Raw genomic sequence first — 26091 nt, 5'->3', positions numbered from 1 at the left:
GGAATGTGAAGCTACGCATCCTTGATAGCCAGTGATACCAGGAATTCCTTCTCCTCCAGACTGGAGATCACCGCCCTCAGAGATTCCATCTTGAACTTGAATTCCCTCAAATAAGGATTTAACGATTTGAGGTTCAATATTGGTCTGACCGAACCGTTCGGTTTCGGTACCACGAATAGGTTGGAGTAAAAAAACTTGTTTTCCAGATGAGGTGGAAGTGGAACAATGACATTTCCCTTTTCCAATTTTTGAATGGCTTCCTGCAGGATTGCCCTTTCTGTCAGCAAAGCTGGTAAGCCCGATTTGAAGAGTCTGTGAAGTGGAAGTTCTTGAAACCCAGGGGTCCAGGCCTGATGACACCCATACCTGACTGAAATTTCACAGACGAGCTCCCACCTGTCTGATCTCCAGGCTGGGAGGTCCACCGTCATGCTGAGGATTTTGAGGAAACAGAAGCCGGCTTCTGTTCCTGGGAACCTGTCGGTGCAGGTTTTCTGGATTTTCCCTGACCACTTCTGAAGAAGGTGGAAGAGGCTTTGGACTTCTTAACCTTTGCGGTCTGAAAGGACTGCATCGTAGACGTAGAAAAGGACTTCTTTGCCGTCGGAGTGGTGGACGGAAGGAATATTGACTTACCCACGGTTGCCGTGGAGATCCACGCATCCAAAGCCTCCCCAAATAGAGCCTGACCTGTGAAGGGTAGGTTCTCCACACTCTTCTTATATTCCACATCCGCAGACCATTGGCGCAGCCAGAGCCCCCTGCATGCCGAGACAGCCATGGAAGATGTCCGTGTTTTCAGGTTACCAAGGTCCTTCATGGCCTCCACCATGAAACCTGCAGAATCCTGTATGTGACATTAAAACATTTCAATGTCACTTTTGTCCATGGTATCTAAATCCTCTAGTAACGTGCCTGACCACTTTACTATGGTTTTATAAATCCATGCACAAGCGATAGTGGGCCTTAGTGCCACTCCTGACGCAGTGTGTATAGATTTGAGCGTAGTCTCAATCTTGCGGTCTGCCGGCTCTTTCAAAGCGGTAGACCTGGGGACAGGTAAAAACACCTTTTTAGACAATCTAGATACAGAAGCATCTACTATAGGGGGGTTTTCCCACTTTTTCCTATCCTCTTCAGGGAAAGGAAAGGCAACAAGAACCCTCTTTGGGATCTGGAATTTTTTCTCCGGGTTTTCCCAGGATTTCTCAAATAATGCGTTTAATTCCTTAGACACAGGGAAGGTAAGGGAGACTTTCTTATTGTCAGTAAAACAAGCCTCCTCGACCTGTTCAGGAACTTTGTCAGTAATGTGTAAAATGTCCTGTATAGCCTCAATCATGAGGCCTTCCCCTCAGTATATCCCCATGACCGTCCCCTGCATCAGAGTCGGTATCCGTGTCGACTTGCATTATTTGGGCAAGATCACGCTCTTAGATGACATAGTGGGAGTTGAATATGACAAAACCTCTACAGATTGTTTTAAAACCTGTGTTTCAGTCTCATAACGAGCTATCCTAGAAGAAATCTGGGATATCATCCCCTTAATAGAAGCCACCCACTGGGGTTCGGATTCAGAAGGCCGAGACAGTATATTGCATTCCTGAGTACATGGAATAGACTCCTCTGGAGAAGATACATTCTCTGCAGCACAAGACAGAGTCCCTGGACATTGTAATGTGAGATATATAACATACATACACACACACAGAAAAATGTCAGACACAGTTTCCCCCAAGTACCTTCAGAGAGACACAGAGTTCAGGAGCCAGCACACAAAGCGCCCAGTAGGCAGTTATAATAAGAGCCTGGCGCGGACTGAGAAACCTTAATAGATTACTCAGTTAATGTCAGCGCCATCACTTTCCTGCGCCCGAGGTCTCAGACACGCTACACGGCAGAGGGGACCAGCTGGAGAAGAACGGAAGCTTCACCGCTAAAAGTTAGTAAGCACCAGAGACAGAATAGTCAGTTTGTGCCCCTAACCTGAAGACGGCTCCATTCACCGGCACTCACTACGGAACCCACTGCAGTTATAACTGCACGGACCCGGTCCACTTAAATGTGCAATAAAAGAGCATTTGCATTATTTATACCAACACCCTTTTTTATAGGTATTGCATTTTAAACTAAGCGCTCCCTATTGGCTATTTTACATGTATTGTTATTGTAGGAGCTGCTGCACATTTATACTTTCAAATAGCGCGGATTTTACCTTGTTCCCCATCCTACCTTTTGTCAATGTTCAGGCTGCTGGTGTAATGGAATATTTTTTTGGCACACATTAGGCCACTTAATACCAGTTGATCATTGTTCAAATGCCACACTAATGGGCCCGTTACACAAGTGGAAATGCTAGTTTCAGCATGTTTTATGCACTGAAAGTTTTTGAAGTTTACTTGCGAGAACCAATGGTATCTTTAGATAGAGCAGATTCTCAGAGCACTCCTATGCACATGCAGTTGGTCGGACGAGCACCAGTAGCTATAAGTGCTATCAGTGTAGAGCAGCTGTCCCCGCATGGGAAGAAATATTGAAATTGAACTGGTAATCAGATATCCACTGCCGCAACTCATGGCCAGTTGGATACTTAATCATCCGGCCCCCAATTATGAATAGGCCCTGGAGTCTCTCCTGGGTCATGCTCTAGTTATCATCCTGTATCATATTTACTTTTTTATTACTCTGAGGGGGTAATTCAGATTTGATCGCAGCAGCAAATTTGTTAGCAGTTGGGCAAAACCATGGCCCTCATTCCGAGTTGATCGCTCGCTAGCTGCTTTTAGCAGCAATACAAACGGTAGGCCACCGCCCTCAGGGAGTGTATCTTAGTGTTAGGCGCCGGGGTCCGCTCGTCGGTGCGGCCCGGCGCCTAGCAACCAGGGACGCCGTGCGCGTACAGCCGCCGGCTCCCTGGCAACGCTAGACGCCGGGCGCACGGAGCCGCTCTGACCCTAGCAACGGGGACGCCACGTTCGGGCCGCGTTCCCCGTTGCTGGGTCTGTTCTAATTATTTTATGGTGTGCTGGCCGTGCAGCTTGCAAGCTGCACGGCATTCATTGTGATTACCCAGTCTGGCTCCTGATTGGGGAGTTCTCTGTTATAAGCACCCTTTGGACTTCCCACAGATGCCGGTGATAGCTTCCTGTTTGCCTGTGTCAGTTGCAGAGAGTTCCAGTCTTGCTCAATCCGGTTGTTCCTGTCCTCAGTGGTCCTGTACTCGGAAAGTTGTCATCATTCCTGGAGTCTGACCGAGCACCTTTAACATCCTGTGGTGTTCGTGAGTCGCGGCGCAGCCGTGTGTTGCGGCTTGTCCGCTTACTGTTTATTATTTAGTATATTTGTGTTCTGGAGCTTTTGCGGAGGATTCCGCTCCCACAGATCCACTCTGGTATCCAGCGGTGCTGGATAGGAGTAACGGATCGGTGGATCCTTGGTTGTCCTTTTCCCTGGCGGCTAGTCCGCACATACCTTTGGTTTAAGTTAGTTAGCTTGTAACCCCTGGCCTGGTTGCTTAGTCAGAGGGCCCCTTGTTATCACCCTGTCTCGGATTTCCCTTTGTCTCCCATTAAGACCTGAGGGGGCATCGGGGTTGGGCAGACATAATCCGCCCTTCGAACGCTGCTGCCATGGGCTCAAGCAACCATAGTCTCGCAGGGGATTTCTGATAACACGGGCGAGACAACGGAGTTAGGGCGCCAGGGGTTACTAGGCTCTCCTGCTCCCACTACCAGCAGATCTTCCCTGTACTCAGACCTCTGCCATAAGATCTCCTCTGGTCTGGAGTTCGGGAATCATAACACTTAGCTTAGCAGAATAGCGAACGAAAGATTAGCAGAACTGCTCGAAAATCTTTTCCTGCAGTTTCTGAGTAGCTCCAGACCTACTCCTAGATTGCGATCACCTCAGTCAGTTTAGTTCCTGCTTTGACGTCACAAACACGCCCTGCGTTCGGCCAGCCACTCCCCCGTTTCCCCAGCCACTCCTGCGTTTTAGCCAGACACGCCTGCGTTTTTTAGCACACTCCCGGAAAACAGTCAGTTTCCGTCCAGAAACACCCACTTCTTGTCAATCACACACCGATAAGCAGAGCGTCTGAAAAGCGTTGCACGCCCGTGTAAAATTGTTTAGTTTTGTGTGAATTTATTTGGCGCGTGCGCCCTGCGGCCCATACGCATGCGCAGAACAGCCGGATTTTAGCCTGATCGCTATGCTGCGAAAAACAGCAGCGAGCGATCAACTCGGAATGAGGGCCCATGTGAACTGCAGGTGTGGCAGATATAACATTTGCAGAGAGAGTTAGATTTCAGTGGGTTATTTTGTTTCTGTGCAGGGTAAATACTGGCTGCTTTATTTTTACACTGCAATTTAGATTTCAGTTTGAACACACCCCACCCAAATCTAACTCTCTCTGCACATGTTATATCTGCCACACCTGCAGTGCACATGGGGCCTAATTCAGATCTGTTCGCCTGCTAGCTAGTCGCCGCCTATAGGGGAGAGTATTTTATCTGTGCAAGTATGCGATCGCATTTGTGCAACCGCCCTGTACAAAAACAGTTTGTGCAGTTTCTGAGTAGGTCTGACCTTACTCAGCCACTGCGATCACTTCAGCCTGTTCGAGGCCGGAATTGACGTCAGACACCCGCCCTGCAAACGCTTGGACACGCCTGCGTTTTTCCAAACACTCCCTGAAAACGGTCAGTTGCCACCCACAAACGCCTTCTTCCTGCCAATCTCCTTGCGATCGGCTGTGCGAGTTGATTCTTCGTTAAATCCATCGCACAGCAACGATCCGCCTGCGCATTGCATATGCATGCGCAGTAGTGACCTGATCGCTACACAACGAAAAACGCTAGCGAGCGAACGGATCTGAATTAGGCCCATGGTTTTGCCCAACTGCTAACAAATATGCTGCGATCAACTCTGAATTAGGCCCTGAGTTTCTTCTGTGTTACATTCCCGCCGTCACTGTGTGTCTCTCCTGGATAATACTCAATCCCATTATCATCTTGTTTCTCTCCTGTGTCACAATCACTCCTGTTACCACTTGTGTGGTAAATGTATGAATGGTCCTTATGGTGGAGAAGCAGTATCATCGCATGTTATATGCACTGATACCACTTCTCTCCTATATTGTGGGGGTGCGGGCACAGTGACAGGGGTGCTCCTGTCCAGATTGGCGCTGCTATCTTAAATATAGCACGCCGAAAAAAGGGGGCAATGTAATGAGTGACCGTTCCGAAACCTGCATCTGTCGTTTACAACAGCTGCAGGTGGTGATGCCCTATCTCCACAACAGGGACAGAGCTGTCCCTGCCTGTGGCGGGTGCCACCTCCGGACTATGCAGGAGAGACCACGTGAGGAGCGAGATCCTGAGCATGTGCAGTGGAGCCTGCCGGGCAGGGAGACACTGCACATCAGCGCTTAGCTGATGCGCTGTGTACTCAGGGGGGGCATCACCAGAGAGGGGAGATTTCACCCCCCCCCCCGCTTCCGCAGACATCTTGTTGATGTCCCTTCCTACTTCCTCAGTAATGATACGTGCCGCTATAATACATTTACCCCTGTGTCTCTTCTGGGTCATACTCCTGTTATCACCTGTCTCTTAAACTGGTTACACACTGGCAGATATATATGCAGATCAGATAAGCACTCGATCCTCCGGACTACTTATCTGATCAGTGTGACCCTGTACACACTAAGCTTTTTTTAGCTCAGTGTGTACTACTGTCTTCTGTGGGGTCAGTTGCATTTTATGAGCAGCTCATAAGATCCAACCGAACCAACTGTTTTGCAAGAGCGTTTGAAGCTGTTTATTGACAAACACCAGCTCCTCCATCGCTCCTGCCTACACACGGGTGTGGTATGGAAGGTCGACAGTGTCTAGGTCGACCACTACTGGTCGACAGTAACTAGGTCGACAGGGATTCTAGGTCAAGAGGGTCTAGGTCGACAGGTCAAAAGGTCGACAAGAGGTTTTTAATGTTTTTTGGTGTCGATTTCGCCGTACAGTGACCATGTCCCCTCGTATGGCTCGCTTAGCTCGCCATGCTTCGGGCAAGGTGCCAAGCGCAGGTTACCGTTCCCAATCGTAGTCCACGTGGATCATAAAGTATGAAAATGTTCCCAAAAAAAGGAAGAAAAAAAATAAGGTTTGACTCACCGGTAAATCTATTTCTCGTAGTCCGTAGTGGATGCTGGGTACTCCGTAAGGACCATGGGGAATAGACGGGCTCCGCAGGAGACTGGGCACTCTAAAGAAAAGATTAGGTACTATATCTGGTGTGCACTGGCTCCTCCCTCTATGCCCCTCCTCCAGACCTCAGTTAGGGAAACTGTGCCCGGAAGAGCTGACATTACAAGGAAAGGATTTGGAATCCAGGGTAAGACTCATACCAGCCACACCAATCACACCGTACAACTTGTAAAAACAATAACCAGTTAACAGTATGAACAACAACTGAGCCTCATTAAACTGATGGCTCAGAACAAAAAATAAGAATTTACTTACCGATAATTCTATTTCTCATAGTCCGTAGTGGATGCTGGGGACTCCGTAAGGACCATGGGGAATAGCGGCTCCGCAGGAGACTGGGCACATCTAAAGAAAGCTTTAGGACTATCTGGTGTGCACTGGCTCCTCCCCCTATGACCCTTCTCCAAGCCTCAGTTAGGATACTGTGCCCGGACGAGCGTACACAATAAGGAAGGATTTTGAATCCCGGGTAAGACTCATACCAGCCACACCAATCACACCGTATAACCTGTGATCTGAACCCAGTTAACAGCATGATAACAGAGGAGCCTCTGAAAGATGGCTCACAACAATAATAACCCGATTTTTGTAACAATAACTATGTGCAAGTACTGCAGACAATCCGCACTTGGGATGGGCGCCCAGCATCCACTACGGACTATGAGAAATAGAATTATCGGTAAGTAAATTCTTATTTTCTCTAACGTCCTAAGTGGATGCTGGGGACTCCGTAAGGACCATGGGGATTATACCAAAGCTCCCAAACGGGCGGGAGAGTGCGGATGACTCTGCAGCACCAAATGAGAGAACTCCAGGTCCTCCTCAGCCAGGATATCAATTTTGTAGAATTTTACAAACGTATTTGCTCCTGACCAAGTAGCTGCTCGGCAAAGTTGTAAAGCCGAGACTCCTCGGGCAGCCGCCCAAGATGAGCCCACCTTCCTTGTGGAGTGGGCATTTACAGATTTTTGGCTGTGGCAGGCCTGCCACAGAATGTGCAAGCTGAATTGTACTACAAATCCAACGAGCAATAGTCTGCTTAGAAGCAGGAGCACCCAGCTTGTTGGGTGCACACAGGATAAACAGCGAGTCAGATTTCCTGACTCCAGCCGTCCTGGAAACATATATTTTCAGGGCACTGACAACGTCTAGCAACTTGGAGGCCTCCAAGTCCCTAGTAGCCGCAGGCACCACCAATAGGTTGGTTCAGGTGAGACGCTGAAACCACCTTGGGGAGAAACTGAGGACGAGTCCTCAATTCCGCCCTGTCCGAATGGAAAATCAGATAAGGGCTTTTTCAGGATAAAGCCGCCAATTCTGACGCGCGCCTGGCCCAGGCCAGGGCCAACAGCATGACCACTTTCCATGTGAGATATTTTAACTCCACAGATTTAAGTGGTTCAAACCAATGTGACTTTTGGAACCCAAAACTACATTGAGATCCCAAAGTGCCACTGGAGGCACAAAAGGAGGCTGTATATGCAGTACCCCTTTTACAAACGTCTGAACTTCAGGGACTGAAGCTAGTTCTTTTTGGAAGAAAATTGACGGGGCCGAAATTTGAACCTTAATGGACCCCAATTTCAGGCCCATAGACACTCCTGTTTGCAGGAAATGTAGGAATCGACCCAGTTGAATTTCCTCCGTCGGGCCTTACTGGCCTCGCACCACGCAACATATTTTCGCCAATTGCGGTGATAATGTTTTTGCGGTTACATCCTTCCTGGCTTTGATCAGGATAGGGATGACTTCATCCGGAATGCCTTTTTTCCTTCAGGATCCGGCATTCAACCGCCATGCCGTCAAACGCAGCCGCGGTAAGTCTTGGAACAGACAGGGTCCTTGCTGGAGCAGGTCCCTTCTTAGAGGTAGAGGCCACGGATCCTCCGTGAGCATCTCTTGAAGTTCCGGTTACCAAGTCCTTCTTGGCCAATCCGGAACCACGAATATAGTGCTTACTCCTCTCCATCTTATCAATCTCAGTACCTTGGGTATGAGAGGCAGAGGAGGGAACACATACCCTGACTGGTACACCCACGGTGTTACCAGAGCGTCTACAGCTTATTGCCTGAGGGTCCCTGGACCTGGCGCAATACCTGTCGAGTTTTTAATCATGTGGAAGACTTCTGGGTGAAGTCCCCACTCTCCCGGGTGGAAGTCGTGCTGAGGAAGTCTGCTTCCCAGTTGTCCACTCCCGGAATGAATACTGCTGACAGTGCTATCACATGATTTTCCGCCCAGCGAAGAATCCTTGCAGCTTCTGCCATTGCCCTCCTGCTTCTTGTGCCACCCTGTCTGTTTACGTGGGTGACTGCCGTGATGTTGTCCGACTGGATCAACACCGGCTGACCTTGAAGCAGAGGTCTTACTAAGCTTAGAGCATTGTAAATGGCCCTTAGCTTCAGGATATTTATGTGAAGTGATGTCTCCAGGCTTGACCATAAGCCCTGGATATTCCTTCCCTGTGTGACTGCTCCCCAGCCTCGCAGGCTGGCATCAGTGGTCACCAGGACCCAGTCCTGAATGCCTAATCTGCGGCCCTCTAGAAGATGAGCACTCTGCAACCACCACAGGAGGGACACCCTTGTCCTTGGTGACAGGGTTATCCGCTGATGCATCTGAAGATGCGATCCGGACCATTTGTCCAGCAGGTCCCACTGGAAAGTTCTTGCGTGGAATCTGCCGAATGGGATTGCTTCGTAGGAAGCCACCATTTTACCCAGAACCCTTGTGCATTGATGCACTGAGACTTGGCTCGCTTTTAGGAGGTTCCTGACTAGCTCGGATAACTCCCTGGCTTTCTCCTCCGGGAGAAACACCTTTTTCTGGACTGTGTCCAGGATCATCCCTAGGAACAGAAGACACGTCGTCGGAACCAGGTGCGATTTTGGAATATTGAGAATCCAATCGTGCTGCCGCAACACTACCTGAGATAGTGCTACACCGACCTCCAACTGTTCCCTGGATCTTACCCTTATCAGGGAATTGTCCAAGGAAGGGATAACTAAAATTCACTTCCTTCGAAGGAATATCATCATTTCGGACATTACCTTGGTAAAGACCCGGGGTGCCGTGTACCATCCATACGGCAGCGTCTGAACGGATAGTGACAGTTCTGTACCATAAACCTGAGGTACCCTTGGTGAGAAGGGTAAATTTTGACATGAAGGTAAGCATCCTTGATGTCCCGAGACATCATGTAGTCCCCTTCTTCCAGGTTCGCATAACTGCTCTGAGTGACTCAATCTTGAATTTGAACCTCTGTACGTAAGTGTTCAAAGATTTTAGATTTAGAATCGGTCTCACCGAGCCGTCCGGCTTCGGTACCACAACAGTGTGGAATAATACCCCGTTCCCTGTTGCAGGAGGGGTATCTTGATTATCACCTGCTGGGAATACAGCTTGTGAATGGCTTCCAAAACTGTCTCCCTGTCAGAAGGAGACATCGGTAAAGCCGACTTTAGGAAACGGCGAGGGGGAGACGTCTCGAATTCTAATTTGTACCCCTGAGATATCACCTGAAGGATCCAGGGGTCTACTTGCGAGTGAGCCCACTGCGCGCTGAAATTCATTGAGACGGGCCCCCCACCGTGCCTGATTCTGCTTGTAAAGCCCCAGCGTATACTGAGGGCTTGGCAGAGGCGGGAGAGGGTTTCTGTTCCTGGGAACTGGCTGATTTCTGCAGCCTTTTTCCTCTCCCTCTGTCACGTGGCAGAAATGAGGAACCTTTTGCCCGCTTGTCCACGAAAAGACTGCGCCTGATAATACGGCGTCTTCTCATGTTGAGAGGCGACCTGGGGTACAAACGTGGAATTCCCAGCTGTTGCCGTGGCCACCAGGTCTGAAAGACCGACCCCAAATAACTCCTCCCTTAATAAAGCAATACTTCCAAATGCCGTTTGGAATACGCATCACCTGACCACTGACGTGTCCATAACCCTCTACTGGTAGAAATGGACAACGCGCTTAGACTTGATGCCAGTCGGCAAATATTCCGCTGTGCATCACGCATATATAAAAATGCATCTTTTAAATGCTCTATAGGCAAAAATATACTGTCCCTATCTAGGGTATCAATATTTTCAGTCAGGGAATCCGACCACGCCAACCCAGCACTGCACATCCAGGCTGAGGCGATTGCTGGTCGCAGTATAACACCAGTATGTGTGTAAATACCTTTTAGGATACCCTCCTGCTTTCTATCAGCAGGATCCTTAAGGGCGGCCATCTCAGGCGAAGGTAGAGCCCTTACAAGCGTGTGAGCGCTTTATCCCCCCTAGGGGGTGTTTCCCAACGCACCCTAACCTCTGGCGGGAAAGGATATAATGCCAATAACATTTTAGAAATTATCCGTTGTTATCGGGGGAAACCCACGCATCATCACACACCTCATTTAATTTCTCAGATTCAGGAAAACTACAGGTAGTTTTTCCTCACCGAACATAATACCCCTTTTTGGTGGTACTCGTATTATCAGAAATGTGTAAAACATTTTTCATTGCCTCAATCATGTAACGTGTGGCCCTACTGGAAGTCACATTCGTCTCTTCACCGTCGACACTGGAGTCAGTATCCGTGTCGGCGTCTATATCTGCCATCTGAGGTAACGGGCGCTTTAGAGCCCCTGACGGCCTATGAGACGTCTGGACAGGCCCAAGCTGAGTAGCCGGCTGTCTCATGTCAACCACTGTCTTTTATACAGAGCTGACACTGTCACGTAATTCCTTCCAACAGTTCATCCACTCAGGTGTCGACCCCCTAGGGGGTGACATCACTATTACAGGCAATCTGCTCCGTCTCCACATCATTTTTCTCCTCATACATGTCGACACAAAAGTACCGACATACAGCACACACACAGGGAATGCTCTGATAGAGGACAGGACCCCACTAGCCCTTTGGGGAGACAGAGGGAGAGTTTGCCAGCACACACCAGAGCGCTATATATATACACAGGGATAACCTTATATAAGTGTTTTTCCCCTTATAGCTGCTGTATAGTTAATACTGCACCTAATTAGTGCCCCCCTCTCTTTTTTTAACCCTTTCTGTAGTGTAGTGACTGCAGGGGAGAGACAGGGAGCTTCCCTCCAACGGAGCTGTGAGGGAAAATGGCGCCAGTGTGCTGAGGAGATAGGCTCCGCCCCTTTTTCGCGGACTTTTCTCCTGCTTTTTTATGGATTCTGGCAGGGGTTAAATGCATCCATATAGCCCAGGAGCTATATGTGATGCATTTTTTTTGCCATCCAAGGTGTTTTTATTGCGTCTCAGGGCGCCCCCCCCCAGCGCCCTGCACCCTCAGTGACCGAAGTGTGAAGTGTGCTGAGAGCAATGGCGCACAGCTGCAGTGCTGTGCGCTACCTTGTTGAAGACAGGACGTTTTCTGCCGCCGATTTTCCGGACCTCTTCTGCCTTCTGGCTCTGTAAGGGGGCCGGCGGCGCGGCTCTGGGACCCATCCAAGCTGGGCCTGTGATCGTCCCTCTGGAGCTAATGTCCAGTAGCCTAAGAAGCCCAATCCACTCTGCACGCAGGTGAGTTCGCTTCTTCTCCCCTTAGTCCCTCGATGCAGTGAGCCTGTTGCCAGCAGGTCTCACTGAAAATAAAAAACCTAATCTAAAACTTTCACTAAGAAGCTCAGGAGAGCCCCTAGTGTGCACCCTTCTCGTTCGGGCACAGAGATCTAACTGAGGCTTGGAGGAGGGTCATAGGGGGAGGAGCCAGTGCACACCAGATAGTCCTAAAGCTTTCTTTAGATGTGCCCAGTCTCCTGCGGAGCCGCTATTCCCCATGGACCTTACGGAGTCCCCAGCATCCACTTAGGACGTTAGAGAAAAACCCTATAGTTAAGCAATAACTATATACAAGTATTGCAGAATTCCGCACTTGGGACGGACTCCCAGCATCCACTACGGACTACGAGAAATAGATTTACCGGTGAGTAAAATCTTATTTTCTCTGACGTCCTAGTGGATGCTGGGTACTCCGTAAGGACCATGGGGATTATACCAAAGCTCCCAAACGGGCGGGAGAGTGCGGATGACTCTGCAGCACCGATTGAGCAAACTCAAGGTCCTCCTCAGCCAGGGTATCAAACTTGTAGAATTTTGCAAACGTGTTTGATCCCGACCAGGTAGCAGCTCGGCAAAGTTGTAAAGCCGAGACCCCTCGGGCAGCCGCCCAAGACGAGCCCACCTTCCTCGTGGAATGGGCTTTTACTGATTTAGGATGCGGCAGTCCAGCCGCAGAATGAGCCTGCTGAATCATGCTACAGATCCAGCGAGCAATTGTCTGCTTAGAAGCAGGAGCACCCAGCTTGTTGGGTGCATGCAGGATAAACAGCGAGTCAGTTTTTCTGACCCTAGCCGTCCTGGAAACATAGATTTTCAGGGCCCGGACTACGTCCAGCAACTTGGAATCCTCCAAGTCCCGAGTAGCCGCAGGCACCACAATAGGTTGGTTCAAAAGAAACGCTGATACCACCTTAGGGAGAAATTGGGGACGAGTCCTCAATTCTGCCCTGTCCATATGGAAGATCAGATAGGGGCTTTTACATGACAAAGCCGCCAATTCTGACACACGCCTAGCCGAAGCTAAGGCCAATAGCATGACCACTTTCCACGTGAGATATTTTAGCTCCACGGTCTGAAGTGGCTCAAACCAATGTGATTTTAGGAAATCCAACACAACGTTGAGATCCCAAGGTGCCACTGGAGGCACAAAAGGGGGCTGAATATGCAGCACTCCCTTGACAAACGTCTGAACTTCAGGCAGTGAAGCCAGTTCTTTTTGAAAGAAAATAGACAGGGCCGAAATCTGGACTTTTATGGATCCCAATTTTAGGCCCATAGTGACTCCTGACTGTAGGAAGTGCAGAAATCGACCCAGCTGAAATTCTTCTGTTGGGGCCTTCATAGCCTCACACCAAGCAACATATTTTCGCCATATGCGGTGATAATGTTTTGCGGTCACATCCTTCCTAGCCTTTATCAGCGTAGGAATGACTTCAACCGGAATGCCCTTTTCCATCAGGATCCGGCGTTCAACCGCCATGCCGTCAAACGCAGCCGCGGTAAGTCTTGGAACAGACAGGGCCCCTGCTGTAACAGGTCCTGTCTGAGAGGCAGAGGCCAAGGGTCCTCTGAGATCATTTCTTGTAGTTCCGGGTACCAAGTCCTTCTTGGCCAATCCGGAACGATGAGTATAGTTCTTACTCCTCTCTTTCTTATTATCCTCAGTACCTTTGGTATGAGAGGAAGAGGAGGGAACACATAAACCGACTGGTACACCCACGGTGTCACTAGAGCGTCCACAGCTATCGCCTGAGGGTCCCTTGACCTGGCGTAATATCTTTTTAGCTTTTTGTTGAGGCGGGACGCCATCACGTCCACCTGTGGCCTTTCCCAACGATTTACAATCAGCTGGAAGACTTCTGGATGAAGTCCCCACTCTCCCGGGTGGAGGTCGTGCCTGCTGAGGAAGTCTGCTTCCCAGTTGTCCACTCCCGGAATGAACACTGCTGACAGTGCTATCACGTGATTTTCCGCCCATCGGAGAATCCTTGTGGCTTCTGCCATCGCCATCCTGCTTCTTGTGCCGCCCTGTCGGTTTACATGGGCGACCGCCGTGATGTTGTCTGACTGAATCAGCACCGGCTGGTTTTGAAGCAGGGGTTTTGCCTGACTTAGGGCATTGTAAATGGCCCTTAGTTCCAGAATATTTATGTGTAGGGAAGCCTCCTGACTCGACCATATTCCCTGGAAGTTTCTTCCCTGAGTGACTGCCCCCCAACCTCGGAGGCTTGCATCCGTGGTCACCAGGACCCAGTCCAGTATGCCGAATCTGCGGCCCTCCAGAAGATGAGCACTCTGCAGCCACCACAGCAGAGACACCCTGGCCCTCGGGGACAGGGTGATCAGCCGATGCATCTGAAGATGCGATCCGGACCACTTGTCTAACAGATCCCACTGAAAGATCCTTGCATGGAATCTGCCGAATGGAATTGCCTCGTAAGAAGCTACCATCTTTCCCAGGACTCGCGTGCAGTGATGCACCGACACCTGTTGTGGTTTTAGGAGGTCTCTGACCAGAGATGACAACTCCTTGGCCTTCTCCTCCGGGAGAAACACCTTCTTCTGTTCTGTGTCCAGAATCATACCCAGGAACAGCAGACGCGTCGTAGGAACCAGCTGCGACTTTGGGATATTCAGAATCCAGCCGTGCTGTTGTAGCACTTCCCGAGATAGTGCTACTCCGACCAACAACTGCTCCCTGGACCTCGCCTTTATAAGGAGATCGTCCAAGTACGGGATAATTATAATTCCCTTCTTCCGAAGGAGTATCATCATTTCGGCCATTACTTTGGTAAATACCCTCGGTGCCGTGGACAGACCAAACGGCAACGTCTGGAATTGGTAATGGCATTCCTGTACCACAAAACGGAGGTACACCTGGTGAGGTGGGTAAATGGGGACATGTAGGTAAGCATCCTTGATGTCCAGTGATACCATGTAATCCCCCTCTTCCAGGCTTGCAATAACCGCCCTGAGCGATTCCATTTTGAACTTGAACTTCCTTATATAAGTGTTCAAGGATTTCAAATTTAGAATGGGTCTCACCGAACCGTCTGGTTTCGGTACCACAAACATTGTGGAATAGTAACCCCGTCCCTGTTGAAGGAGGGGAACTTTGATTATCACCTGCTGGAGGTACAGCTTGTGAATTGCCGCCAGTACTACCTCCCTGTCCTGGGGAGTAGCTGGCAAGGCTGATTTGAGGTAACGGCGAGGGGGAGACGTCTCGAACTCCAGCTTGTATCCCTGAGATACCACTTGTAGAACCCAGAGATCCACCTGTGAGCGAACCTACTGGTCGCTGAAGTTCCGGAGACGGGCCCCCACCGCACCTGGCTCCACATGTGGAGCCCCAGCGTCATGCGGTGGACTTAGTGGAAGCAGGGGAGGATTTTTGTTCTCGGGAACTGGCTGTATGGTGCAGCTTTTTCCCTCTACCCCTGCCTCTGGGCAGAAAGGACGCGCCTCTAACCCGCTTGCCTTTTTGAGGCCGAAAGGACTGTACTTGATAACACGGTGCTTTCTTAGGTTGTGAGGGAACCTGAGGTAAAAAAGTCGACTTCCCAGCTGTTGCTGTGGATATGAGGTCCGAAAGACCGTCCCCAAACAATTCCTCACCCTTATAAGGCAAAATTTCCATGTGCCTTTTAGAATCAGCATCACCTGTCCACTGCCGAGTCCATAATACTCTCCTGGCAGAAATGGACATTGCATTAATTCTAGATGCCAGCAGGCAAATGTCCCTCTGTGCATCTCTCATATATAAGACTACGTCTTTAATATGCTCTATGGTTAGCAATATAGTGTCCCTGTCAAGGGAATCAATGTTATCAGACAGGGAATCAGACCATGCTGCTGCAGCACTACACATCCATGCTGAAGCAATAGCAGGTCTCAGTATAGTACCTGAGTGTGTATACACAGACTTCAGGATAGCCTCCTGCTTTCTATCTGCAGGCTCCTTTAAGGCGGCCGTATCCTGAGAAGGCAGTGCCACCTTTTTTGATAAGCGTGTGAGCGCCTTGTCCACCTTAGGGGATGTCTCCCAGCGTAACCTATCCGTTGGCGGGAAAGGGTACGCCATTAGTAACCGCTTAGAAATTACTAGTTTCTTATCTGGGGAACCCCACGCTTCTTCACACAATTCATTTAACTCATCAGATGGGGGAAAAGTCACTGGCTGCTTTTTCTCCCCAAACATAATACCCTTTTTTGTGGTAACCGGGTTAATGTCAGAAATGTGCAACACATTTTTCATTGCCGTAATCATGCATCGGATGGCCCTAGTGGATTGTATATTTGTCTCATCCTCATCGACACTGGAGTCAGACTCCGTGTCGACATCCGTGTCTGCCATCTGAGGTAGCGGGCGTTTTTGAGCCTCCGAGATGCCTGGGCAGGCGCGGGCTGAGATTCCGGCTGTCCCAAAGCTGCGTCATCGAACCTTTTATGTAAGGAGTTGACACTGTCGGTTAATACCTTCCACATATCCATCCACTCAGGTGTCGGCCCCGCAGGGGGCGACATCACACTTATCGGCACCTGCTCCGCCTCCACGTAAGCGTCCTCATCAAACATGTCGACACAGCCGTACCGACACACCGCACACACACACAGGGAATGCTCTGACTGAGGACAGGACCCCACAAAGTCCTTTGGGGAGACAGAGAGAGAGTATGCCAGCACACACCACAGCGCTATATAATCAGGGATTTACACTAACAAAAGCGATTTTACCTATAGCTGCTTTTATATATAGTTTTGCGCCTAAATTTAGTGCCCCCCCCTCTCTTTTTTACCCTTGATGTCTGGAAACTGCAGGGGAGAGCCTGGGGAGCTGTCTTCCAGTGGAGCTGTGAAGAGAAAATGGCGCCGGTGTGCTGAGGAAGATAGCCCCCTTCTCGGCGGACTTCTCCCGCTTTTTTATCTGTATAATGGCGGGGGATTATGCACATATACAGCTTAAAATAAGATTTTACTTACCGATAAATCTATTTCTCGTAGTCCGTAGTGGATGCTGGGGACTCCGTCAGGACCAAGGGGGATAGCGGCTCCGCAGGAGACAGGGCACAAAAGTAAAAGCTTTAGGATCAGGTGGTGTGCACTGGCTCCTCCCCCTATGACCCTCCTCCAAGCCTCAGTTAGGATACTGTGCCCGGACGAGCGTACACAATAAGGAAGGATTTTGAATCCCGGGTAAGACTCATATCAGCCACACCAATCACACTGTACAACCTGTGATCTGAACCCAGTTAACAGCATGATAACAGCGGAGCCTCTGAAAAGATGGCTCACAACAATAATAACCCGATTTTTGTACCAATAACTATGTACAAGTATTGCAGACAATCCGCACTTGGGATGGGCGCCCAGCATCCACTACGGACTATGAGAAATAGATTTATCGGTAAGTAAAATCTTATTTTCTCTAACGTCCTAGTGGATGCTGGGGACTCCGTCAGGACCATGGGGATTATACCAAAGCTCCCAAACGGGCGGGAGAGTGCGGATGACTCTGCAGCACCGAATGAGAGAACTCCAGGTCCTCTTTAGCCAGGGTAACAAATTTGTAGAATTTTACAAACGTGTTCTCCCCCCGACCACGTAGCTGCTCGGCAGAGTTGTAATGCCGAGACCCCTCGGGCAGCCGCCCAGGATGAGCCCACCTTCCTTGTAGAATGGGCATTTACATATTTTGGCTGTGGCAGGCCTGCCACAGAATGTGCAAGCTGAATTGTACTACACATCCAACTAGCAATCGTCTGCTTAGAAGCAAGAGCACCCAGTTTGTTGGGTGCATACAGGATAACAGCAAGTCAGTTTTCCTGACTCCAGCCGTCCTGGAAACCGATATTTTCAGGGCCCTGACAACATCTAGCAACTTGGAGTCCTCCAAGTCCCTAGTAGCCGCAGGTACCACAATAAGCTGGTTCAGGTGAAACGCTGACACCACCTTAGGGAGAAACTGGGGACGAGTCCGCAGCTCTGCCCTGTCCGAATGGACAATCAGATATGGGCTTTTGTGAGACAAAGCCGCCAATTCTGACACTGGCCTGGCCGAGGCCAGGGCCAACATCATGGTCACTTTCCATGTGAGATATTTCAAATCCACAGATTTGAGCGGTTTAAACCAATGTGATTTGAGGAATCCCAGCACTACGTTGAGATCCCACAGTGCCACTGGAGGCACAAAAGGGGGTTGTATATGCAGTACTCCCTTGACAAACTTCTGGACTTCAGGAACTGAAGCCAATTCTTTCTGGAAGAAAATCGACAGGGCCGAAATTTGAACCTTAATGGACCCCAATCTGAGGCCCATAGACACTCCTGTTTGCAGGAAATGCAGGAATCGACCGAGTTGAAATTTCTTCGTGGAGCCTTCCTTGCCTCACACCACGCAACATATTTTCGCCACATGTGGTGATAATGTTGTGCGGTCAGGTCCTTCCTGGCTTTGACCAGGGTAGGAATTACCTCTTCCGGAATGCCTTTTTCCCTTAGGATCCGGCGTTTAACCGCCATGCCGTCAAACGCAGCCGCGGTAAGTCTTGGAACAGACATGGTACGTGCTGAAGCAAGTCCCTTCTTAGCGGCAGAGGTCATGAGTCCTCTGTGAGTATCTCTTGAAGTTCCGGGTACCAAGTCCATCTTGGCCAATCCGGAGCCACGAGTATAGTTCTTACTCCTCTACGTCTTATAATTCTCAATACCTTGGGTATGAGAAGCAGAGGAGGAAACACATACACCGACTGGTACGCCCACGGTGTTACCAGAAACGTCCACAGCTATTGCCTGAAAGTCTCTTGACCTGGCGCAATACTTGTCCAGTTTTTTGTTCAGGCGGGACGCCATCATGTACACCTTTGGTCTTTCCCAACGGTTCACAATCATGTGGAAAACTTCCCGATGAAGTCCCCACTCTCCCGGGTGGAGGTCGTGCCTGCTGAAGAAGTCTGCTTCCCAGTTGTCCACTCCCGGAATGAACACTGCTGACAGTGTTATCACATGATTTTCCGCCCAGCGAAAAATCCTTGCAGTTTTTGTCATTGCCCTCCTGCTTCTTGTGCCGCCCTGTCTGTTTACGTGTGCGACTGCCGTGATGTTGTCCCACTGGATCAATACCGGCTGACCTTGAAGCAGAGGTCTTGCTAAGCTTAGAGCATTATAAATTGCCCTTAGCTCCAGTATATTTATGTGGAGAAAAGTCTCCAGACTTGATCACACTCCCTGGAAATTTTTTCCCTGTGTGACTGCTCCCCAGCCTCTCAGGCTGGCCTCCGTGGTCACCAGCATCCAATCCTGAATGCCGAATCTGCGGCCCTCTAGAAGATGAGCACTCTGTAACCACCACAGGAGAGACACCCTTGTCCTTGGAGATAGGGTTATCCGCTGATGCATCTGAAGATGCGATCCGGACCATTTGTCCAGCAGATCCCACTGAAAAGTTCTTGCGTGGAATCTGCCGAATGGAATCGCTTCGTAATAAGCCACCATTTTTCCCAGGACTCTTGTGCAATGATGCACTGACACTTTTCCTGGTTTTAGGAGGTTCCTGACTAGCTCGGATAACTCCCTGGCTTTCTCCTCCGGGAGAAACACCTTTTTCTGGACTGTGTCCAGAATCATCCCTAGGAACAGCAGACGTGTCGTCGGAAACAACTGCGGTTTTGGAACATTTAGAATCCACCCGTGCTGTCGTAGAACTACTTGAGATAGTGCTACTCCGACCTCCAACTGTTCTCTGGACCTTGCTCTTATCAGGAGGTCGTCCATTTTCTTCAAAGAAGAATCATCATTTCGGGCATTACCTTGGTAAAGACCCGGAGTGCCGTGGACAATCCAAACGGCAGCGTCTGAAACTGATAGTGACAGTTCTGTACCACGAACCTGAGATACCCTTGGTGAGAAGGGCAAATTGGGACATGGAGGTAAGCACCCCTGATGTCCCGGGACACCATATAGTCCCCTTCTTCCTGGTTCGCTATCACTGCTCTGAGTGACTCCATCTTGATTTGAACCTTTGTAAGTGTTCAAATATTTCAGATTTAGAATAGGTCTCACCGAGCCTTCTGTTTTCAGTACCACAATATAGTGTGGAATAATACCCCTTTCCTTGTTGTAGGAGGGGTACTTTGATTATCACCTGCTGGGAATACAGCTTGTGAATTGTTTCCAATACTGCCTCCCTGTCGGAGGGAGACGTTGGTAAAGCAGACTTCAGGAACCTGCGAGGGGAAACGTCTCGACTTTCCAATCTGTACCCCTGGGATACTACTTGTAGGATCCAGGGGTCCTGTACGGCTCCAGCGTCATGCTGAGAACTTGGCAGAAGCGGTGGAAGGCTTCTGTTCCTGGGAATGGGCTGCCTGCTGCAGTCTTCTTCCCTTTCCTCTATCCCTGGGCAGATATGCTTATGGGGACGAAAGGACTGAGGCTGAAAAGACGGTGTCTTTTTCTGCAGAGATGTGACTTAGGGTAAAAACGGTGGATTTCCCAGCAGTTGCCGTGGCCACCAGGTCCGATGGACCGACCCCAAATAACTCCTCCCCTTTATACGGCAATACATCTTTGTGCCGTTTGGAATCTGCATCACCTGACCACTGTCGTGTCCATAAACATCTTTTGGCAGATATGGACATCGCACTTACTCTTGATGCCAGAGTGCAAATATCCCTCTGTGCATCTCGCATATATAGAAATGCATTCTTTAAATGCTCTATAGTAAATAAAATACTGTCCCTGTCAAGGGTATCAATATTTTCAGTCAGGGAATCCGACCAAGCCACCCCAGCACTGCACATCCAGGCTGAGGCGATCGCTGGTCGCAGTATAACACCAGTATGTGTGTATATACTTTTTAGGATATTTTCCAGCCTCCTATCAGCTGGCTCCTTGAGGGCGGCCGTATCTGGAGACGGTACCGCCACTTGTTTTGATAAGCGTGTGAGCGCCTTATCCACCCTAAGGGGTGTTTCCCAACGCGCCCTAACTTCTGGCGGGAAAGGGTATACCGCCAATAATTTTCTATCGGGGGAACCCCGCGCCTCATCACACACTTCATTTAATTTATCTGATTCAGGAAAAACTATAGGTAGTTTTTCCACACCCCACATAATACCCTTTTTTGTGGTACTTGTAGTATCAGAAATATGTAACACCTCCTTCATTGCCCTTAACAAGTAACGTGTGGCCCTAAAGGAAAATATGTTTGTTTCTTCACCGTCGACACTGGAGTCAGTGTCCGTGTCTGTGTCGACCGACTGAGGTAAAATAGGCATTATAACGTCCCTGACGGTGTTTTAGACGCCTGGACAGATACTAATATGTTTGCCGGCCGTCTCATGTCGTCAACCGACTTGCAGCGTGTTGACATTATCACGTAATTCCTTAAATAAGCCATCTATTCCGGTGTCGACTCCCTAGAGAGTGACATCACCATTACAGGCAATTTGCTCCGCCTCCCAACATCGTCCTCATACATGTCGACACACACGTACCGACACACAGCACACACACAGGGAATGCTCTGATAGAGGACAGGACCCACTAGCCCTTTGGGGAGACAGAGGGAGAGTTTGCCAGCACACACCAAAAACGCTATAATTATACAGGGACAACCTTTATATAAGTGCTTTTCCCTTATAGCATTTTAATATATGTAGTCATATCGCCAAATCAGTGCCCCCCCTCTCTGTTTTAACCCTGTTTCTGTAGTGCAGTGCAGGGGAGAGCCTGGGAGCCTTCCCACCAGCATTTCTGTGAGGGAAAATGGCGCTGTGTGCTGAGGAGAATAGGCCCCGCCCCCTTTTCGGCGGGCTTCTTCTCCCGTTTTTCTGAGACCTGGCAGGGGTTAAATACATCCATATAGCCCCCAGGGGCTATATGTGATGTATTTTTAGCCAGAAATAAGGTACTATCATTGCTGCCCAGGGCGCCCCCCCCAGCACCCTGCACCCTCAGTGACCGCTGTTATGAAGTGTGCTGACAACAATGGCGCACAGCTGCAGTGCTGTGCGCTACCTTATGAAGACTGAAAAGTCTTCTGCCGCCGGTTTCTGGACCTCTTCATTTTTCGGCATCTGCAAGGGGGTCGGCGGCGCGGCTCCGGGACGAACCCCAGGGTGAGACCTGTGTTCCGACTCCCTCTGGAGCTAATGGTGTCCAGTAGCCTAAGAAGCCAATCCATCCTGCACGCAGGTGAGTTCACTTCTCTCCCCTAAGTCCCTCGATGCAGTGAGCCTGTTGCCAGCAGGACTCACTGAAAATAAAAAACCTAACAAAACTTTTACTCTAAGCAGCTCTTTAGGAGAGCCACCTAGATTGCACCCTTCTCGGCCGGGCACAAAAATCTAACTGAGGCTTGGAGGAGGGTCATAGGGGGAGGAGCCAGTGCACACCACCTGATCCTAAAGCTTTTACTTTTGTGCCCTGTCTCCTGCGGAGCCGCTATCCCCCTTGGTCCTGACGGAGTCCCCAGCATCCACTAGGACGTTAGAGAAAAGCTGTATTATGTGTCAATTAGCCATGTAAGGTACTCTCATTGCTGCCCAGGGCGCCCCCCCCCCCCCAGCGCCCTGCACCCATCAGTGACCGGAGTGTGTGGTGTGCATAGGGAGCAATGGCGCACAGCTGCAGTGCTGTGCGCTACCTTAATGAAGACCGAAGTCTTCAGTCGCCGATTTCCTCCGGTTTCTTCCGTCTTCTGGCTCTGCAAGGGGGACGGCGGCGCGGCTCCGGGAACGGACGATCGAGGTCGGGCCCTGTGTTCGATCCCTCTGGAGCTAATGGTGTCCAGTAGCCTAGAAGCACAAGCTAGCTGCAAGCAGGTAGGTTTGCTTCTCTCCCCTAAGTCCCACGTAGCAGTGAGTCTGTTGCCAGCAGATCTCACTGAAAATAAAAAACCTAACAAATACTTTTCTTTCTAGGAAGCTCAGGAGAGCCCCTAGAGTGCATCCAGCTCTGGACGGGCACAGATTCTAACTGAGGTCTGGAGGAGGGGCATAGAGGGAGGAGCCAGTGCACACCAGATATAGTACCTAATCTTTTCTTTAGAGTGCCCAGTCTCCTGCGGAGCCCGTCTATTCCCCATGGTCCTTACGGAGTACCCAGCATCCACTAGGACGTCAGAGAAAAGTGAAAATCTCATGTCGACCTTTTGACCCGTCAACCTAGAACATGTCGACCTAGAGACCCTGTCAACCTAGTTACTGTCGACCAATAGTGGTCGACCTAGTGACCGGATACCATACACACTATACTATTATCGGATTGATTGTAGATTTGTCAGCTGATCGGACCAATAATTGTAGAGTGTGTGCCAGCTTTACTGTGTCATATTCACTCCTGTTATCACATTGTGTCATACTCAGTCCTGTAACCACCCTGTGTCATTGTGCCATACTCACTCCTGTTACCACCCTGTGTTATTATCCTGTTAACACCAGTCTCCCCTACATCACACTCATTCCTGTTATTACCCAGAGATTTGCCGATGTCATACTCACTCCGTTATCACCCTGTAACTCCACAGTCATACTCACTCCTGTTGTGCTCTGTATCTCTCTTGTGTCATACTCACTTATCATCTCTTCAGTGTCACACTCCTGTTGTCACCTGTGTCTCCCCATATCCCTACATCATACTCACTAATATCACACAGAAGGGCTGATTCTGAGTTGAACAGATCTCTCTTCAGGGATGCAAATGGTGAGTTTTACATACAGTACATGCTCAATAGCGAATTTACACATAAGGTATTAAATCAAGCGTCCGTGGCTACCCGCAACTGCAGCCATTTTGTGTCAGAAACTGCCCCAGAGTCTTGCTGCTCACTTACTGTTATCACCCTTTGGGGGGTATGCAATTAGCTCTGTTTTATTCACCCTTTGCAATAGCAGGGCCGGGTTTTTGCCTAGGCAAATAATGCAGCAGGGGCGAATCCACGTGTTTTTCAACGAAAACGCAGGCCATTTTCGCCAATTTTGAGGCCTTTTTCACCAATGCCTTTTCACTTAAAAAAAAAAAAAAAAAAGTGAAAAGGCACTGGCGAAAATGTTTTCAAAACAGACAAAAACTCCCCTAATTGAATACGCACTGAGGCAAATTCATTAACTCCTAAATGATCGGATTTAATTGTATACCCCCCCCCTTTATCTCTCTTGTGTTGCTCTCAGTCCAGGTGTCACCTTGTGTCGCACTCACTCATAGCGTCACCTTTTTACTCACACTCACTCCTGGGTCACCCTGTGCCGCACTTATTCTTGGCACCTACCTGTGTCACACGCACTCCAGGCGCCACCGTGTGGCACGCACTCCTGGCGTCACCCTGTGTCGCACGCACTCCTGGCGTCACCCTGTGTCGCACGCACTCCTGGCGTCACCCTGTGTCGCACGCACTCCTGGCGTCACCCTGTGTCGCACGCACTCCTGGCGTCACCCTTTTACTCACACTAACTCCTGGGTCACCCTGTGTGGCGTCACCCTGTGTCGCACGCACTCCTAGCGTCACCCTGTGTCGCACGCACTCCTAGCGTCACCCTGTGTCGCAAGCACTCCTGGCGTCACCCTGTGTCGCAAGCACTCCTGGCGTCACCCTGTGTCGCAAGCACTCCTGGCGTCACCCTATTTGTCACACTCACTCCTGGCGTCACACTGTGTCGCACTCACTCCTGGCGTCACCCTTTTACTCACACTCACTCCTGGGTCACACTGTGTCGCACTCACTCCTGGGTCAAACTGTGTCGCACTCACTCCCGCCGTCACCCTGTGTCGCGCGCACTCCCGCCGTCACCCTGTGTCGCGCGCACTCCCGCCGTCACCCTGTGTCGCGCGCACTCCCGCCGTCACCCTGTGTCGCGCGCACTCCCGCCGTCACCCTGTGTCGCGCGCACTCCCGCCGTCACCCTGTGTCGCGCGCACTCCCGCCGTCACCCTGTGTCGCGCGCACTCCCTGTGCCGCGCGCACTCCCGGCGTCACCCTGTGTCGCGCGCACTCCCGGCGTCACCCTGTGTCGCGCGCACTCCCGGCGTCACCCTGTGTCACGCGCACTCCCGGCGTCATACTGTGTCACGCGCACTCCTGGATCACACTGTGTCACACGCACTCCTGGATCACACTGTGTCACACGCACTCCTGGATCACACTGTGTCACACTCACTCCTGGCATCACCCTGTATTACATGGGAGATAACTATTACATGTTTTGGGGTGCTCACATATTGCATCCACTATACATACCTCCCAACATGACCCTCTCCAGGAGGGACACAATGCTCTGCTTCTGGACTTCCCTCTTGTATGATTGCCAATTTGCCATCACCTGTGCTGAAACACCTTTCTTATCAATTAACCAGTTCAACACAGGTGCCGGCAATCATAAATTAAAAGAAAAGTCCAGAAGCATAGCATTGTGTCCCTCCTGGAGAGGGCATACCCTCCAACATGACCCGCCCCACTAGGTACAAAATGCTCTGTTTCTGGACTTCCCTCTTAATTTATGATTGCCATCACCTGTGAAGAAACAGCGTTCTTATCATTCAACTAGTTTAACACAGGTGATGGAAATCATAAATTAAGAGGGAAGTCCAGAAACAGAGCATTTTGTACCTAGTGGGGCGGATCATGTTGGAGGGTCTGAGAGGGTCATGTTGGGAGTTATGTAAATAAGACTAGAAAATTACTTATATATACTGTACATGACTGCGGACTGCACATTATATACGGCGGGCGCTGAAGCACCTACAGAACTGTCTCCCATACTGTCTCACATTCCCCTGTTTGCAGACCGTGTTTCACCCGTGTTCAGGTCATACTCACTCCTGCTGCTGCCTGCCGTCTCCCAGCCTCCGTCCTGTTGATGTTACCAGCTCCTCTGTCACTGTGACGGTGTGACGTCGCTATAATCAGCTGAGAAGAAACGTCCAGAAAATACCAGTCGAGCCTTTCCCCACACTAACCAATCAGCACTTTACACCAGCCCCGATAGCTCAATTCCTGCTTCCTGATTGGTGTGGCATCTGAGAGTGGGCGGGCAATGTGCTGTGAGGGTCGCGCAGTTCTATTACATAGCGTTACAGTGACGACACATGAGCAGGGAATGTTTTTTGTTGTTACTGTGTTTAATGGGTACAGGCTGCAATGTATAATCATCGCCCAGCGTGTGTGGCAGGGGTGGATTGGCCCGGCGGGATGCCTGGTATGGATCGCTAGTGGGACAGGACCCATCCGCTCCTTAATTGACCTGTTCCCTATACCAAGCAG

At 50.1% G+C, this 26091-nt stretch overlaps 1 protein-coding gene across 4 annotated transcripts in view; it reads right to left on the bottom strand.

The window, feature by feature from the left end:
* DNAJB2 (DnaJ heat shock protein family (Hsp40) member B2) overlaps positions 1–25794 on the bottom strand; it is a 218206-nt gene extending 192412 nt beyond the window's left edge. For 2 of the 4 annotated variants that reach the window (XM_063933842.1, XM_063933843.1), the window contains exon 1: positions 25648–25794. The gene's annotated coding sequence lies outside the window, so the exon portion shown is untranslated. The remainder of the gene's footprint in view (positions 1–25647) is intronic. The other 2 variants (XM_063933841.1, XM_063933844.1) reach the window with 2 other exon arrangements.
* Between the last annotated feature and the right edge of the window lie 297 nt (positions 25795–26091).

This window comes from Pseudophryne corroboree, chromosome 7, assembly GCF_028390025.1.
Source record: "Pseudophryne corroboree isolate aPseCor3 chromosome 7, aPseCor3.hap2, whole genome shotgun sequence".
Lineage (NCBI taxonomy): Eukaryota > Metazoa > Chordata > Amphibia > Anura > Myobatrachidae > Pseudophryne > Pseudophryne corroboree.
The sequence above is the reverse complement of the archived record's forward strand: the minus strand, read 5'-3'. Positions and strand labels throughout refer to the sequence as shown.